The sequence below is a fragment of the Ambystoma mexicanum genome, chromosome 13 (genome assembly GCF_040938575.1).
Source record: "Ambystoma mexicanum isolate Mex_15411 chromosome 13, UKY_AmexF1_1, whole genome shotgun sequence".
In the NCBI taxonomy this organism is placed as follows: domain Eukaryota; kingdom Metazoa; phylum Chordata; class Amphibia; order Caudata; family Ambystomatidae; genus Ambystoma; species Ambystoma mexicanum.
This window is the reverse complement of record NC_090938.1, coordinates 473,815,950-473,834,114: the sequence shown is the minus strand read 5'-3', so window position 1 is coordinate 473,834,114 and position 18,165 is coordinate 473,815,950. Positions and strand designations below refer to the sequence as shown.

Below are 18,165 nucleotides of genomic sequence, written 5' to 3'. Positions count from 1 at the left end.
ACACACGTACACCATGCATGTCCATGAAGGTGACATAAGCATCCATGTATCACACCCCAAACATGGCCGAGTACAGACACAGGCATGCAAACATGTGGCATCGTCACATGCTGGTGCACATCATGCATTGCAACACAGACACCATTGATGTGGAACATGCTTGACTGTACTCAAATGCATCACCATGTCCCTGCACACAGATATCCATACATGGAGCATGCCAGACATAAGGCCAAGGTGCACACTCCAGCCACACCTAAACATACACTACGCTGGACAAGAACACATGGACACTTACCACTCGACTCCAGACAGGTCTGCAACAGTAGGACCTGGTGGTGAAGCGCTGGGTGTATGCACTCCAGGACCCTCATCTGGTTGTTGCTCAACTGGGCCGGCGCCCCACTTAATCCTCAGCCTCCACGAGGCACCGGGCCTTATGGAGGGTCCTGGACCTGAAGTCCTCCCAGCACTTCAGGAAATGCTTGTAGTCGTGGGGTGCCACCGTCTCCTCATTGATGGCATCCACAATGTCCTCCAAGATCCTCCTCCGTCCTTCCTTCCTTGTCGGTGCACAATGTTGAGAACAGGGCATCATAATGCCCCAGGACTTGCTTCACCAGGATGCCAACTTCATTGCACCTATTTGCCGGCCCTCTGCCTTTCTGCCGGGAGGTTGCCACTGGCCCCAAATGGTGTTTGGTCCGACATGGCAACCCCCGAGGCAGGTGTGGGTGGGCAACTGGATCCTGGGGCTGGGCTGTGGAGCGATGGTACAGCAGTCTGGAGTCTTTCGTTTCAGCAGGGGTGGTCGCAGCAACAGGATCCCTGGCAATGTCTTCTGTGCAGGCACCAAATTGCAGGGCACGTTGGCAGCAGGCACACTGAGTTTGCTGGCAGCAGCAGATGGCTATTAGGAGGAAGCTTGGGTTGTTGGGGGGCAGGTAAATGGCCCTGTGGGCAGGAGTGTGGTCTACCATGTATTGTAGCATGGCAAGCTTGATGTAGAGTGACTCCGCACGTGCAAAAAACAGCACGTTAGCGTGGAATTCAAGGAAAGGCCCTTTGCGCGTAAGCATGTAAGTGATGTGACACGCACGGGCGTTGCCTTCGGTACTGGTTAAAAGTCTGCGTAGGATGCCATTTTTCTGCACGCGCTTTTCGTGGGGACCGATGCAAGTGATTCTTCTTCTTGTGGGTTCACACGTGATTACTTCACAACGGTTGCAGTGCGTACTTCTTGTTTACTGCAGCAGTGCTTATTTCTTGTTTTGGCGGGGGAGTTGCCGACGTGCACACGCACATGTTTTTTTCTTCATTTTTTTTCTTCATTTTTCCAGGCAGACGGTGAGTCACACACGTAATATTCCCATTGTGGTTTCCCCCTTGTGTCGCGCACCCCATTTTTTTAGGTCATAGTAGCCTGCGTGTTCTATGCATATGCATTCTTTGTATTTCTGGGGGCCACAGCGTACTGCTGGACGTTAATTCCACGCACTAAGGGATTGCATGCACGTTTGTTTTTGGGGGTGCCCGAGCATTGCGTGTCCAGTCATTTTTACCCAGGGGTCACAGACAACCTTGCAGGAGCACAGGGGTAGCTAATCCATCTAGTACCCTACCCCCCTTCACCCCAATTGCTCAGGACAATTATTTTCTGCACCTCCCATTCGCACAAGTACATCAGTGCCATGTTTAGGAGGCCACCAAGTGGTAAGGGCGGCAAAGCTGGGTGACCTCCCAGAGGTGTCTGCGGTAGGGAACATGACCAGGGTGGGCAACGTGGGCAGGGTGGCTGCGGTGGGCAATGTGGGCAGGGTGGCCCATGAGGGCAGAGTGTCCAGGACCATTCAGGGACAGCTATGCCCCCCCCAAGCTGACACCACCCCAGCTCAGGGCCGGCTAGCCCGCCCCGGATTGGTCACTGAATAGGCACGGGATGACTCACAGGCCGACTTCCGTGTCACATCACAGGCCGGCTTCCGTGTCACAAAGTCCAAGCCACGTGTGGCGGTGAAAGTTGCTGTCACCAGGACACGTGGATCTGGGGCAGCAATGTCATCTGCTGCCACGAGCAGCCAGGGTGTGGAGGCTGCAGGGGCAGCTGCAGCTGACACCACCCCGGCTCCGAGTCACCCAGTCGGGACAGTGTTGGTCCCGGGCCCTCACACCAAGGCAGTTGTGGTGCTGGGTGCTGGCAACAGCCCCCAGCAGCCAATGCCTGCAGTGAGACCTTTGGTCATCATGCCATTGCCTGCTTCCAGTAGCCAATCCACCTGCGCTTCAGCCCCTACTGACCGGAGCGGCAGAAGCCACTCAGGGTCCGCACCATCTCTCAAGAGGAAGAAGCGTGCTCTTGTGGAACAGGCTGGGACCCCAGACACGGCTCTGCCCTTCGGCACGTCAAGGAAGCAGAGCTTCAAAAATGTGGAACTGGACGCACTTGTGGGCTACGTGTCAGAACACAGACGCGACAGGCTGGTGATGGCAGGGTGCAAAACTACGCCTGCTCAGCACGTAGGGCCCACTGGCAGTGCATCGCAGACCACATCAGTGCTTTGGGATTTGTGAAGTGCACAGCTGAAGATTGCTTGAAGCGTTGGAATGACCTCAAACTCTGAGCTAAAAACATGCAGGCTTCTAATTACGCCTCTACTCTGGTGACTGGCAGTGGGACACCACCAGAGGATGATGAACTCACAGAACATAAGGCGATTGCTGGAGGGTTCATCGCAGAGGATCAGATCCAAGGCGTGGGAGACCTCCCGGATCTTGAGACGATGTCCAGTGAGTGTCCATGAATGTGTGTCCAGGCCATGTGTATGTTGCTTGGGTGATGTATTGTGATTGACTGCCAGTTCAGGCTATGTAGTCATGACTGCCATGTGTGACCCATGCAATGCTTGACTGATACGTGCATGTTGGGATGCGGACTGCATACAGGCCGTGTGCTGCACATGGAGACAATCCTCATCAACACACCTGCACCCTCCTTCCATATCAATCACTCGCCAGCCGCTCTTGTCCATATTCTTGCTCAATGACATGTTTGCAGATAGCCTGTGATGATCTTCCACTCAACACTCACCCTCTGTCGTCAACCTGCAAGCTGATCCTCCTCAGGGCCATCCTTCCTTGCCTCTCTATCCCGCAGCAGCTCACCGTCTCCATGGGACTGGTGTTCCCATGGCAGACTACTGCAACGGCCTGTTCCCAATTTTCTGTGAATTTGCACTCTTCCCTCTGCAACTCTGCCAGACCTGTACTGTGTGGAACATCCTTTGGCTTTGATGCAGGGTCTGTCACTCAGACTGTGCTGATGGCACAGGCTCACAGTGGCCATGAGGGTTCATTCATGGACCATGTGCATTCCAAGCAACCCCCTAAGGGTCCGGAGCAAGCCCCTCATCCAACTATCTCCAGTATTTGCTCCTTCTCATGGTATTTCATCATGCTTTTTTTCCTGCTCACTCAGGGTCAGTTGATCGTCATGACCATTTGTTTGGGGTTGTCGTCTGTGTCGAGCGGATGGCTCCCTCTGGTACAGCCTCCCTGCCTCTATGCAACTGGTGTGGGTTTTCCGGGTCTGGGGGCACCTCTGATGCTTACTTATGTGTTGTGCTTTCTGTCCTCCTCTCCCCTGCTGTATTCCCAGATGACTGCGAGTATGCAGTTGACACCTGCCCACACTGTGTGCTACAACAGGGTACTCTGAGTGACCCTTTTGACCCATGCACTGCCTCCAAGACATCCCCCGCCCTTGGGTTTGGGGTTCACTGTATCCCTACAACCCACTGCAAATACTTTGCACATGATGACTGCACTTGCCCTTACGCTGCCATCATGACACGACATTGTAATTACCGTTTTTGTCTTTTTATTGACAGAGGAGGCCCTACACATGTACTACACTGCACCCGGTCACTTCTGAACCCTGTTTGAACCTTCGACAGGCCTATTCACTTGTGTGATGTCAGTGACCTACCATTGATGTATTGATGTGCCTCCCGTCACTATATTTCAACACACTGGCATTATTGCATCGAATGACACGTGCATGTTTTGTTGTAGTGATTTCCATGTACTGTCTGATGACATGCATTTTTCATGGATGGCAGACAGTAGTGATTCACCCCCATCTGGGCCTGCTTGTCAGTTCTGCCATGGCTATGCTACGTGCCATCTGTGTTCTGGCATCTGTCATGTTTGTTGAAGGTCCATGCCAGTCACAGGCTTCTGTGTGGTGCAGGTGCTATGCACCATGCAGCACGTGTTGTTTTTCCATTTTAGACTCATCCGTGTCTGCTTTCAGGGTCCGCTTCCACTTCATTGCCACTGAGTGCATGGCTGAGTTTGTGTCATGTGTGACATGTCTGATTAATGTGTTGGATGTCAACATTGTAATGCCTTTGTGTGTGGCCTATGATGTTAACATGTGTGGTTGTGTTTTTTTTTATTTTGTGCAGGTGATGAGGCACTGGAAGCAGTGGAGGAGATGGCGCAGAGGGAGGAGTATTCAGAGCCCCAACCAGGCACCAGTGGAGGACGTGGGGTGGTAGCGCACGAGAATCCATTGTTGCTACAGACCATCCTGTCCACGGGTGTCTCCGAGTACACCTCTGAGGATCTCTATGCCTTTGGTGCAGAATCGGATATGGACCCATATGTCCCGTCGCAGGCGAGTAATTCTGGCATAGATGCTGATCTGTCCAACACACCTGCACTGGGCGTAGACCCCTCAAGGGCCCATTCAGTGTTGGAATGTCCGCCTGTGGCAGTTACGGATGCAGGGTCACGCTCCACACTATTTGCTCCTAATCCTCGGGCAGCAGATCAAAAGGAGGAATGCAGTCCTGCAGCCACAGGCAGCGCCAGCACAGCAAGGTCCACATCTCCTCGGGCCCGACAGGTGTGGTGTCCGGCAACGCGGTGGCCGTGTGCCACCGGGTAATACTGTGTGGGAGAACTCTGTGTATGCCATTGCACAGCAACAAGGGGCATCATGTGAGATGATGGCTCAGGCCGTGGAAGGGGTGGCCACTTCCATTCTCCCCCCTGAAAGGCAGGTGGAGCTCCAGCAGCAGGCAATGCGGTCCACGTGCCGCTCACGCAGGCAGGACATGTTGGTCGCCAACAGGGACCGACGGGCTGAACTGGGGACTCTGCGCACAGCCATGGCTGCAGAGGCACAGGCTCACAGGGATGCCCTGAGGGAAGATAATATCTCCCACAGAGCTACTCTGGGTGCACTTGAGATAGCCCAGAGTAGACGGGCGGAACAGCAGATGGGGCAGCTAATACACAACATCTCGGCTGAGCTCCAGGCAACCCGTGAGGAGATCCATGCATCACGTTTGAGGGCTTGCAGGCAGAGGTCCGTGCAACACGTGAGGCCTTGCAGGAGGAACTCCATGCTACACATGAAGTGCTGCATGGGGACCTCCGGACCATCATCCTGCAGAACCAAAGCTTTCAGATCTGCATGCTTGCTGCCATGGAGGAGCATGCCAGGGCTAAGCGTGGTCAGCCTCCCGTACCACACACACCTTCTCATATTGCACCACAGGGTGACAACAGCGACAGCAGTTCTCCCACTATAGGCTAGCCGTGCAGGCCATGAGCCCATGGAGTTATTTATTTTTTCCTCAACATACACGCAAGTGGTTTTGAGGTGCACCCTCCTTTCTTTGACTATTGTACATTCATGTAACAGTGTTCCTTTGTGTGGTATCCGAAGGCATCCACTGTGTGTTCCGGCTGGTCCCATACAGACTTGTCTTGTGTTTGAGGCTTGGGGTCCAGACACATATGCCACTCCTGCTTCCCCTTTCCATGGGCTTACAATGAGGGCACAGTGTGACAGTAACTTACACAGAGGCGTTGGGGGTCCATCAGTTGTGTGGCCAGTCTGAAGTCCAAACTGTGTATACACCCCTCGTGGGGATTTATAATGGTTTCTCCAGTGCATGGTTGACATGTATATTGGTTTTAATATTGCTCATTGTGCATATTTACATGTTGCATCTTCAGGTATTACCTTGCCTGCCTCCATTGTTGATGCACTTCATGCTCAATGCGGTACCCTGCCACATTTAGCTACCAGCAACACACTCAAGATGGGAGGGGTCCATGTGGTGGCTTTGTCACATTGGGACACTTGGACTATTGTGATTGGTCACTGTCTGACGTTGCCACTGTTGGGTCCTGTGTTCATGATTTGTTACGCTAGTAAGCATATGTTCATGTGTACGGTTTCATTTTGATGTGTCAGAGGGAATTGTCTCTGGCATGTTTCCATTTGTCACAGTACACTTTGTGACAGTTGTGTCATGTGTTGTACATTTATTTGGTTGCTTTCACATTGCATGCCATGGCATGGTGTGTCGGGCGGGTGACATGGGGTTTGGGGGGGTTTAGGTGACATACCAGTATTTGGATGTGCTGTTTTGCAAGAGGGTAGTGGATTATGCACCATGAATGCGTGCCTTTTGGTCACACAGGATTGGGTTTGTTTAAGGAGCTAGGGATGCACACAATGTAGCACTTCCAGGGACACATTCTCAGGGTGGTAAGGTTGCGACAGTTGACTGTCCTTTGTCATCATCTATCGTCACCTGGTATGTGCCAGGCCTGTGTGCACTCCATAAGGGTGGGATTTTAGGTGAAAAATGTAGTCCCAAGCTGGGTACGGGCTGCCTTGCCACGTGCCCTTTCCCCTCCCATGCGCAGCGGGCATGCATGTGGTTGGGGGATGTGGGGGCACCACCATGTCCACCAGTACTCCCCGCCGTGTTGCAACGTTGTGCAGGACACGTGCTGCCACAATGATCCTGCACACTACTGGGGGTGCATAAAGTAGCTGTCCACCAGAGTGGTCAAAAGGAGCGGAAACGTGACTTCAGCACTCTGAATGTGCGTTCCACCATGGCCCTGGTTGCAATATGGGATGCGTTGCATCTTTCCTGGGGTGGTGTAGTGGGGTTCCGTATTGGCGTCATCATGTAGGTGCTCAGAGGGTAGGCACTGTCCCCTGGGGAGGTGATAATCGTTGTGATTAGTTGGGTTTGTCCATTTGTCTGTGTGCGACATGCATGCGTGTGCACAGGCATTTGTACTCACCAATGAGCCATGTGTCACCATCCCTCCCAACTTCCAGGACCCGATTTAGGGGTGACATTCTGAATATGAAACTATCATGGGTGGAGCCTGGATAGTTTGCATAGACAGAAGTGATTATTTCCTTGGCATTGCATACCACCTGCACATTGATGGAATGCCAGTGCTTGCGGTTGCAATAGATATGCTCAGTAGCGCTAGGTGGACGTAGAGCCATATGGGTGCAACCAATGGCACCAAACACTTTGGGGAAGTGTGCCACCGCGTAAAAGTCCTGGACCACGGCCTGCCTTTCTGCGGGTGTTCTGGGCATGTATTTGTGCCTGAGGACTGAGGGGCGTGCAGTCATGATTGCCAACACCTGGTGTAGGCAGCTTGACTACGTGGGCTGTGAGACGCCACCAACTATGGCAGTTGTCAGCTGAAATGACCCAGTGGCCAAAAAATGCAGTACGTTGGGCACTTTTCCAAAGGGCTCAGTGCTTGGGAGCACAGGGTGGGTGATGTGAGGTCATCCTCCCACTCAGTGACCAGGTCTAGGATGATATGAGGTGGAAACCTATACCGGCCATAGACCTGGTCATCAGGCATCCCAAAAAGGCTGGTCCTGGGTAAAAAAATGCGGGGCCTGGCTATCCTCCACCTCCCCACCACCTCCTCCTCCTGCGGTGTCCCACGATCATTGCTGCGAGGAATGGTACATTCATTGTAGCTGTATGAGCTTGTTTGTTGTTTGCGTGCACTTTTATGCTGCGTGGGGGTGCCTATGCCTGCTTTTGCCTGGCGTACGTGTTTCCAGCTTTGCGCGTCTTTTGGAACGCGTGGGTTTACACTGTTCGATTCCATGAATACGTGTTGTTAGTGCGCGTGTGGGCGTTGCGAGGATTTTGCAGCGGTACTTCCCCCGTAATGCCCACATTTTCACGTGTTGTTCACCAATCCCAGAGTCCCGCCCCCTTTTTAGGTGTGTGCACTGGATGGAGTGCACCTTCACTGGGCATCTTGTGCACAGCCTTCGGGATGACGCAATGACGTGTGAGACACGTAAAGATTCTGAGCCGGTCCCAGGTAAGCCACAAATCTGGAAACGGGTGCTTGCACGGGTTTCGCACGCGTGCGCCACGATTTTCAGGCTTGCGCACCAGTTTCCGGCGCACATTAATTCCATGAATTACCCTCTTAGTCTTCAGAAAATGTCTGGAATTATCCAATACAACCCTTATTCAAGCGACACGCCTGAATGTGGGGGGCAAATAAACCCCATTGACGTCCTCTAAGCAAAGGAGATTTATACAAGAGTTCCGTCTCTGAAGTAAAAACCAAACAATTATATTATTGCAGATTGTTTTCTGCTAACTGTATTAGGAGCGACTGACACCCCCGCCATGCCAGATACTTAAAGGAAGCATATGCCACAGAACGTGCCTACTCCAGTTGGAGTTTGGAAATGTATGCCAAGTGTGAGGCTAATCTAGTCTGTTTATCAAAAGTATCAATTTCTGCCAGGGGTGCTGTTGCGCAGCTAACAAAATGGCCGCCGCCGCCGAGAAGCTCTGGCTCTGGCATCATAATCCTTCTAAATATTCTGCGATCTAAGGTCTCGGTATCCCCCGGGAGCTGGTGCTAAGTATCGAAAGTGAGCAGAACCGCCTGAACAGAATGACATCCTGTGAAAAAAGCCCTGCGAGCAGTACTGGGCGTGACATCGAAGTGCCTCTCCGTCCCGACCTCAGCAGGGCCTGCTGGGAGAGGGGACAACCCGGCAGTGATTAGTGGATGGTCGGAGATCTATATCGCCTGACAGCAGGAGGCATAAGGAGGACCTGCAGGCGTGTCCAATCCCCATCCTTGTGAGTGCAGCGGAATCGTGAGGCTCGTTGCAGTCGCCGCGCGGCAAATTACCCGGCCCCCTTTGGGGAGACCTGCTCAGAACCGGAGTGCTTTAGCGGAGGCGGACTCGTGGTGGATCCCGACACAAGACCTGTCTAAGACATCGGTGGGCGGCCTGGCTGACAATCAAGGTAAGATCCCCTTTGCTGCCCCATACCACTCAGGCAGCTGACCGAAACGTTGTTCCCCCTCGATGGCCTGAAGATCAGCCCCCATACTGCAGTGATCAGGTGGCCCTCGTAGACTATACACCCCATAAAAATCGATCCTGGCACTCTTACCACAGCCGCATCAGGGGCACAAAAGAGAATACCCCACCTACTATCCACATCCTGATACAGTCTACAACAACCCTCGCACCCGGGCCTACTTCACTGCCACAATACGGGGCTCCCGCTTGGCATGAGCTCTGTGCTCCGAGGCGGCCTCCACAACCATAACAGCCGGTTTCGTGCCTAATGGAGAGCCCTACACACCAGACCCACACGTGAAAGGGGAATAATCACCCGCCATCTAACACTTCGAACAGCCCACAGGAGCCCCAACACCTTACGGAATCTATTACAACTGGTGACCACTGCTCAATTAAGGCACAGCAATCCAAAACAACACAAGAGCATAATCGGCTAGGTACGACGTCAGAAGTGCCAGTTGGGTACCTGCCTTAGGCCTCCGCACACCAGAAGCAAACAAGAGGCATACAGGCTCCAGCATTGAGATCCCGGATGGCAACCAGAACAGGCAAAGCAACAGATAGAGAGCGATAGGACCCAGGAGAAAACGACCTGTGGACGCACTGTATTGACTTGGAACCACTGCATTTGGGATACAACCTCACAGACAGAACTCACAACACTCTACTCTCCTCCAGGCTCCGTCTCATGCAGTTAATACCTATACTGTTGGATCCCATGCAGCGCTGCTAATAATTGACGCTCCTCAGGTCATGCAGGAATTGCGTAGCGCAGTGGCCCCTTAACACAACTGACCCATCAGGATATTCGGGTCACTACCCTGTTTTCCCTTTGTACCGCCCATAAATTGAACCCTCTCTGGGAACACACCACACTCCTGAACCAAGACCTTGATGTTACCTCTCTGGAACATTGTGAGGTGACTGGGGGAGTGGATGAGAAGGGGTGAATTTTTAGAGACAGCGAACTGCAGGGGTCCTCTAGCAGAAAAAGGTGGTTACATCGGAAACCCCACATTTCCATTAGAACACTCAACACCCCTAAATAAATAGAAGCAACAAAGCTTATACCTCAGCACTGCAGATGTAAACACACTGGTCCATATTATCACATTCAGGACACGACGACGCTATGGGCAATAACAGTTACACCACTGTAGCGGAGACCATGAAAAATCCACTGCATGACTTGGAAGCAACACACTCGTCCCAGGAGAGGGGGAGGAAGACCCAGTGCAGAATCCAATGGACTTCCATATCTGTGACCATAACCTAGACAGATATTGGCCACCATAGTGGGTGCATCCTACTTGTCTCCGCGATAAACCTGACTGCCATTAATGTCAGCTTAACCTGCGACCTGCTCAGCAATCCACGTTAGAAGAGCATCACAGGGCTGCAGTACAATGGTGAATCCCAAGAAACAGGCAAAAATTGATCAATTTGCACAAACTGATCAGCCCCAGCCCGCCCCATCCCTGGAGAAGAGTCAAACTCTGTCCCAAATAGACGTAGCAGCCCTAAACCACACTCTATTGGCCCTGAAGAGCAGTACCGACAATCTAGGGGCAAAGATCGATGCTCTCACATGCAAGGTCGACATCTTGGCCATACAAATAAGATAAGCAATGTGGTCGTATGATGGAGGCAGAGCAAAGAATAGGGGAAGGAGAAGACAAAGTGACTACCCTGAAGCGAGAAGTGGCAGAACTACAACGATCCGTTAAGAAAGTGATGGAGAAGAACGAGGATCTAGAGGGTCACTCCAGACGAAACAGCATTCGTATTCTGGGTATACCGGAGGCCACCCAGATTGATAACATGGAGAAATTTGTGGAGAAACTGCTGGTGGAGATCCTGGGGGATCAGCCACACACGAACATGTACATGGTAGAGCAAGCCCATCGATCTCTGGCTGTGAGATCCCCACCCTACCCCCAGACCACCCGAGAGCACTGGAATGCCTTATTATTGCCAGAATCTTCAACTACCGCGACAGGGAGACAAGGAAATCCTTTTTCACTCAGCTAAGGATAAGAAGGAATTGCGATGGGGGTTCTCCACGGTCCGACTTTTCCCACACTCCAGCCCTTTGGTTCAAGAGCAGCGCAAGACCTTCCAATCTGTAAAGAATATCCTGCGTAAAAAGGGAGTACAATACTCGATGTACCCAACCAAACTTAGGGTACAGTATGACAGCTCAAAGACCTTCTTTAACTCACCAGAGGCGGCAGAGCATTTTGCCACAAACCTCCCGGATCCAAAGAGATCGCTGCGACATTCACCCTGATGGCAGACAAATATTCTGTTGAGAAGGAGAATTACTGTATGGCGCCCTCAGTAACTTGCATTTGAAGCTCCAGGAGCGTCCTGGCTGCCCTTGGTGCTCTGATACACGCAGACACTGCAGAATTGTTGATTAATGTTAAAGTGGGATTTTAAAGGATGGTGGAGTAAGGAAGCCAATAGGTTTTTGTTTCTGGCGTGGGTGGGAAAGGGCGTAACTGGGGTCTAAAACTTGGGAGTTTCACCTATGTCACTTGGCGTGGGTATTAAGGGGAAAGGCTTGATGGTCTGCATAAGGAAGGGATTCTTAATGCACGAGATGAAACATGGTGACATAACAACGATGGTCTATTGCACAATACAACCTAGTAGAATCTATGATAAAGGGAACCCTGTCTTACTACTTGGCTCATGGGTGCACCTGGGGTAGAGAAGAAATTGGGTAGCACTTTGTCCATAATGTCACAGAATATACGGGGGTTCACTAATCAGAAGAAAACCTGTCTAATAGCAAACTACAGTAAAAACCATAAAGTAAACATACTATGCCTGCAAGAGACACATTTAGCCCGAGAAATAGCCCTCCCTAGGTTAACGCGGGATGGGGCATTCATAGATATTGCTCCTTTTACACTACGCACTCCAGGGGGGTTGCGGTTTATATACACGGCTCCTTACAGTACAAGTTACATGAGCAGGTTGGCGACGAAAAAGGGCGGTACATTGTATTGGCAGGGGAAATCTCTGGAACAAAATTCCTACTTATAAAACGCGTATGCACCGAACACCGATTTTGCCCCCCCCAACCCCCCCCCCCCCCCCCCCCCCCGAGTTCTTTCATCAATGCACCAAACACATTCATAAATTCCCATGATATGACATTATTTGGGTGGGTGATTTTAATATGGCTCTTACATTAGAACTAGACAGGTATACTACGACACAACAATCCCTACCCCGTGCTGGCCAATCATGGTACGCCATCGCTATTGTGAGCTGCACGATACGTGGCGAGAGTTACACCCGTTACATAGGGAGTACACCTTCTTCTCCGGCGTTCACAGAGGTTATCTAGGATTGATCACATCATGACCCCCCGCCCCACCCATGTGCCTAGAAGCGTGATAGAAGCTAACATACTCCCCCAGACCACTCCCCAATCCTAATTCGCATAGCTAGTCTGGCGGACCCCCCCGCCCCCCAAGACAATTATGCTGGCGGTTCAGAGCCACGGCCCTGGAGGACGGGGCGTTCCGTGGGCAGATTGGCCAAGACATACAAACCTACTTCCTAACCAATGTGGGCTCAGTACCCTATCCGGGGGTGATATGGGAGGCATTTAAAGTATATATCAGAGCGTGCTGTATATCTAAGGAAGGGGGGGGGTCCTAAAAGCTCTACGAAGATCCATGCAAGTGCTGGAAGGAACCATTAAGGAGTTAGAGAATAAACAGGGGGCCACAGATACGATTGAAGTGCGTAAAGCCCTGGGAAAGCATAGAGAAGAACTGCATCAACTAGCTATCAAGGAAGAAAGGTTTCTAGGTGACCCAATCGCAGCGGCAAGGTATGGCGAGGGTGACCGCCCCAGTAAGATGCTAGCATAGGCTATTAAATGGGAATGCCAAGCAACGCCTATTATCGAGGTCGAAGACAGTAATGGACACCCCATTAGGGACCTAGAGGGGATTAATAATGCTTTGCAAGAGTACTATGATCCACTATATACGTCCAGCCCCAGTGCAGGACATGATGTGATGATGCAATACCTAGATGAGATAGTCCTGGTTGGTTAGATCAGGATGAAGGGGGTGCCCTGAACACTTATATCAGAGGAGATCCGCAAGGCAGTACTCTCCTTCCCTAACGGTAAGGCCCGGGGCCTAGATGGAATAACTGGCGAATTGTATAAAACCTATTTGGATCACCTGCTCCCAGGCCTGCTTGATAAGTACGAAAACGCCTTATCAAGGGGTGCCCTCCCAGACTCCACATGAACAGCGCTAGTGACTGTGCTTCTTAAACCTGAAAAAGACCCCTGAAAATGCACAGCGGACAGACCGCTGTCCTTAGTACAGACAATAAAATACTTGCCAAGATATTGGCAGAGCATATGCTCCCACACATGAATGCATTAATTTTACTGTATCAGGCGGGTTTCATTCCCGGTCGGTCAACCCAAAATAACCTGACGCGGTTGTTCACTCTATTGCACAATGTGGACCAGGAGATCCCTATTGTGATAGCGGCCTTGGATGCAGAGAAGACTTTTGACTCCGTCGAGTGGCCTTTCCTATTCAAGGTCCTTCGCCACTCTGGATTTGGCCTCACATTCCTTTGCTGGATTTGCTTGCTGTATACGGATTCTAAGGCAGCAGTTTACACGAACGGGATAGCGTCAGACTACATCTATCCAGCGAGGGCTACACGTCAAAGGTGCCCTCTTTCGCTGATCCCGTTTGCTCTCACAATGGAACCATTAGCGTGTCACATACGCGAGCTGAATACACACCGGGGTATACAAATACATTCACATCTTTCCGTCATTTCGTTATATGCGGATGATATATTATTCTACGTCAAATATCCCAGACTGAATCTTCCCCCACTGATACAGGAGATATGTGGATTCAGGGACCTCTCGGGACTAGACTAGTTGGAATAAATCAGAGGTGCTGCCCCTGACCCCAGGTGTACTACAGGTAGACATAGGAGGAGACTTCCGCTGGTGCCCCCAAGGTATATGTTACCTAGGTATCCTGGTGTCCGCAATGGTGGATGATCTATATAAGAGTAACTATGTAAGAGCGGTGGAACTATTGGAACATAGAGTGGAATCACGGACTCTTCTGCCCATCTGCCTGGTGGCACGCATTGCACTGGCTAAAATGGTTATTCTGCCCAGACTGCTTTATATTTTTAATAATGTACCTATCTGGCCCACTACACATTTCTATACTCAAGGTAGAAGTCTAATGATTCGGTTGGCCTGGGCTGGTAGGCAAGCCAGGATATCCTACGACACCCTTACTTTTCCATATGAGCAGGGTGGGTTGGAGTACCCTGATTTATATCTGTATTTCCTGGCCGCACAGGTCCAATACATAGCGGGATGTTGATCCCCAACCTCCGACTCTCCTCACTACCTCCTGGCGAAAGCAGTCGCGAGTCCGAATAACATATTGGGAATGCTCTGGGGCACCCGGGAGAGAGTACCCCGGACTGAAGTCCAACCCATAGCAGTGACATGTAGGGCATGGGAGCAAATTGGGCGAATGGTTGGTGCTGAGGTGTGCTATTCCCCAGACCTCCCAATATATAAAGCCTCTGGGATCCCACTCACTCACAAGAAAACATTCCAGATTCACTTTCAGAAATTGGGGGTCCAGGTGTTGGGAGACTTGGATCATGAAGAGTAGGCAATGTCCTTGCTTTTATATTTTAGGATTAGGGAGGTATTGAGAATCAGGTGGTCCATGTTCCCCCAGGTTCCTGCCTCCCACCATATTCTCCAATACTTGATCAACCCTCTATCCATTAGAAAGCTAGTATCAATCATTTACAAGATGATCAGAGGGGGAGGGCAGTGAGGGGACAGTCATATAGAAACACCTGGGAGAAAGCCCTAGGAACAATAATAAATGAAGAACAATGGAAACTAATCTGTATGCAGGCACTTAACGTGTCATTGACTAGTCGGTTCAGGCTGATTTACAATATAAATTCTTACACCAAGTCTACTACTCCGCTGTCAAACTAAGCAGATTCTTCCTAGAGAGATCCACCTCATGCAGAAAACGCAAAGCATCAGCGTATTTCTATCATGTAGCCTGGTCATGCTCACATCAGACCTTTCTGGGAGATGATTGAGGTGGCAATGACCGTGATGTTACCCACGGTGCAGATCTATACACCAGAGCAATGGCTCCTATCGCTGATCAGAGAGGGCTCCTGTGCTTAGAGGAAGCTATGGGGATGGCCATGGTAACAGCTAGATACTGGACTGCCAGGACATGGGGGGAAAAGTAATGCACCCAGTTTTATGAGATGGTTGGAATATATGAATACTTGCGAGAAAAGAGAATCTCGATATACACTGCCACTTCTGGCCAGCAGGCGCCCAATTGATTACTGGCCGCCCTTTTGGCAATACTACTCAGAACTGCAACACGATGCACAGCCAATCGCAGATACCACGTAATAAATAAACCTTACCCAGGAAAATTAAGTTATTACATCGAGGTCAAGAATGTGTGATGTGCATAAGAATTATATAATAAACTGGAAACCAACTGGGGATCCCCATCGTACCAATGAGGTGCAGACTGTATTGCAATTGGAAGGCGACGAGGCGATCCCCATAATGGACGTGCAACTGTAACGATACTGATTGAACTATTGTGAATAGATGAATACGTGTAACACCATGTATATTGATGTTAAAGGACGTCTGTACCACACAGTATCCCCACTGGCGTGGTGCCCTGGCGGCTCTGTATGCAATGCCATGAGCCGGGGGAGTGGGAGGGGTGTAGGGATAACACCGGGAATTGGATATTGTGCTTGTTTTTTTAATTGTTATCAAAAAACAATAAAGAAAGTAAAAAACGAAAAAGTATCAATTTCTTGGTTCTTGGTCAATCATTTGGTCAGTGGTTGATCTGGCCCTGTTAACTATACCACAAAAATGCACCCATCCATTCAACTTGACAAAAATCTCCAGATCATAAAATCAAAACAAAAGATTGGTGAACCCCACCATTAATCACTCCCCAACTATTCTGGTACAGGGTTACATCCCTAGCCTAAATCCAGAACTAGCATTTTGACGAACAATGGCTTCATGCTGAAATTCACCATCACCACTGCCCATCTATTCCAATAGCACTGACCTATTTTGTGACTAGATCTCCAGGTCAAGAGTAATTTCGAGTCGAATGAGTTTTGCCAATCCGTTTCATGAGGATATTGTGGCATGGAGACATTAAGTGCACGTTTGAGATTGTTAACAGGGGGATGTGCTTGAGGAAATTCGGAATGGATGCTCATTAGTCGAAGACAGAGAAAAGTACATTCATACGGAGTTGACTAACTTGAACATAAGGAAAGACAAATGTTCACGAATGGGTATGAATGCTAAAATGTTTTTTATGGATGTCATGGGTGCCTTTGTTGTTTACAGCAAAAGTGCACTTCGGCCTTATGACTACAACGAACATTTGTTCAAATCAAAATGTATTGTTGGTGGCACTTGGTGCCCATTTTATTTACTGTTTGTCTATTTATCACAGTTTCTAACTTAGACAGACGTTTAGTCCGGAGTGAGAGCAATGTAGGTAGCCTATTTGGAAAGGGAATACTCAATTAGCATGCCAAAAATACACAACAAATATTTACAATACAGATTTACATGAGACAAACATATTTAATTGCGATTGCACTTACCCCTAATTAAACACTGTAACACGCCCATCCCAATATAATGTGCAAATGCAATATGATCATATCTGCAACACCGCGAAGACTGTTGATGGATCATTAGGATTTGAAATCAGGTTATGAAGTGTGACTTTTTTGCAGTTTCGGGGGGTTGCGCATACAATAAAGGCGTTAAAATGTCTTCTAAAGCTCTTGCATTCCAGTCGCCTCTCCAAGGACATAAACGGTGCTAAATATGGTCATCCTCACACATCTGTCGGGAATTGTGTGTTCCCAAATCTTGAGTTGTTTATCAGCTAGGTAGCAGTGGTCGACCTATTAGGATAGGCAATAGCAGCAGCAACACTGCTGCAGAAAAAGTATCCATCCCTGGTGGGTACTAGGGAATAGTTCCCATTAGAGGAACGGATCTACTAACGCGCCCTCATCACATGTCGCACACGTTACGTGCCATGAAACGTACGTCCTACACTTCTTGTTATCTACGTCGTTACGCCTATGGATCTGTCGTGCTTAAGAGTTGTCTGGACCACACAAGCATCCACCCACGTTTGATAGCAGAATAGCAAGTTCCGCGCGTACCAACTTCGTACGAGGATTTGCAGCGAAGCAATGTTGTATTTGCAGGACACGGCCAAACGTGGAATATTAACGCCCACAATGACCAAAAGCGATTATATCGTAAACAGTGACGCACAGAGTGTGAGATGGCGTGTGGAAGAGAATGGAAATAGTACACACAAACATCAAATACATTCAGTGCCTTACTGCACTACTTGTTTTTGACAGTACGAGTACCTGCATTTCTCAAAGCTTGAAGAGTACCTGTAATCGACTATGGGAGAGCTGAATAGGAAAGCATTTCATTTACTGTGTCACAGGAAATGTTATGTTATTGTTCAAGGATATTTGTACTGCGCACTATCACCACCGGAGTGTTCCCCTGGTGCTCTGGTGGCTCTGAAAGAGGGGAAAGGGAGGGTGAGTTAGTGGGAGGAAGCCAGAAAAGTGCAACAGAGCAGTGATGCACTGTTGGCAGCCTCAGCCCGGTGGGTCCCTTGGCTGGGTCTGGGGTGTTTGCGGCCGGTAGTTGTCGTGTACTGTTGTGTGAGTTGTGTTTGTTGTTGCAGTGTAGTGAAGTTTGTGGGGTTTGTTGTGCTCTAGGCTTGTGGTCGTGTTTGGTTTAAAGTTTGAGAGGTGTATGCAGAGGGGGCACATTGTTAGTGGATTGGTTAGTTGGC

The 18,165-nt window shown here is 50.0% G+C and overlaps 1 protein-coding gene across 1 annotated transcript in view; it reads right to left on the bottom strand.

Moving 5' to 3' along the window:
- KANSL1 (KAT8 regulatory NSL complex subunit 1) overlaps positions 1 to 17,311 on the bottom strand; it is a 1,100,309-nt gene extending 1,082,998 nt beyond the window's left edge. Inside the window, exon 1 of the mRNA XM_069634095.1 lies at positions 16,931 to 17,311. The gene's annotated coding sequence lies outside the window, so the exon portion shown is untranslated. The remainder of the gene's footprint in view (positions 1 to 16,930) is intronic.
- Between the last annotated feature and the right edge of the window lie 854 nt (positions 17,312 to 18,165).